This window comes from Pezoporus flaviventris, unplaced genomic scaffold (assembly GCF_033815535.1).
Source record: "Pezoporus flaviventris isolate CSIRO_AGI_PZ_B2104156 unplaced genomic scaffold, CSIRO_AGI_Pfla_v1 ptg000063l, whole genome shotgun sequence".
Lineage (NCBI taxonomy): Eukaryota > Metazoa > Chordata > Aves > Psittaciformes > Psittacidae > Pezoporus > Pezoporus flaviventris.
The window spans coordinates 7,327,134-7,327,856 of record NW_026892611.1 but is presented as its reverse complement, the minus strand read 5'-3'; positions in this window follow the sequence as shown (position 1 = coordinate 7,327,856).

Sequence of the window (723 nt, the reverse complement as noted above, 5' to 3'; positions counted from 1 at the left end):
TTTGGTGCCAGCGTGCAACTGAAATGCCAGAATATTCTACACTGATCCAACAGCATCATTTGTTTCCCTGAAAGATCAAATCTCAAACACGTTTGCACGTACCGTGCACAGCGTTGCCTTACAGACAGAATTCTCTTCCGACATTGCCACTAAGTCATCTTTGAGAAGTTGTTTGCCTCGTCTTTGTTTCCTGTGAAAGCACAGCTAGGCCTGGGGCAGCCAGACTGCAGTTTTCTGGAGGCATCATGAAGCACAACCCATCCCATTTGACACAGCTCGGTGACAAGTGTGTATGACTTGACTACATAGCTAACGCACCGCTGCATTATGGGTGCTATCGATCACCTGGAGGAACTGTGAGGCAACAGTTATTACTTGCTGATCACATTTAGGATTAGCTGAGTTTCTGAGTGACAACAGAGATCAGACAGCAAACTACTACTGTGTGTTACATGTGGGAAATTGGCAATCTCATCTGTTGAGGGTTTGCCTATGCAGGAAGCTGCCTTACTGCCACCTTAGTTTAAAATCCAAGCACCTTCTGGTTTGGTTTGCAATCCCTTTTACATGCTTCTGAAAATACACAGACATTACAAGGACTTTGGTGCTCCTGTTTGCATTGTGATGGCACCGTACCAAGAGCAGTGCACCAGATGGGACAGACACAAAAAAAATCCACCCCCCCATCAGCCTCCCCAAAAACCAAAATACACATATAATCAC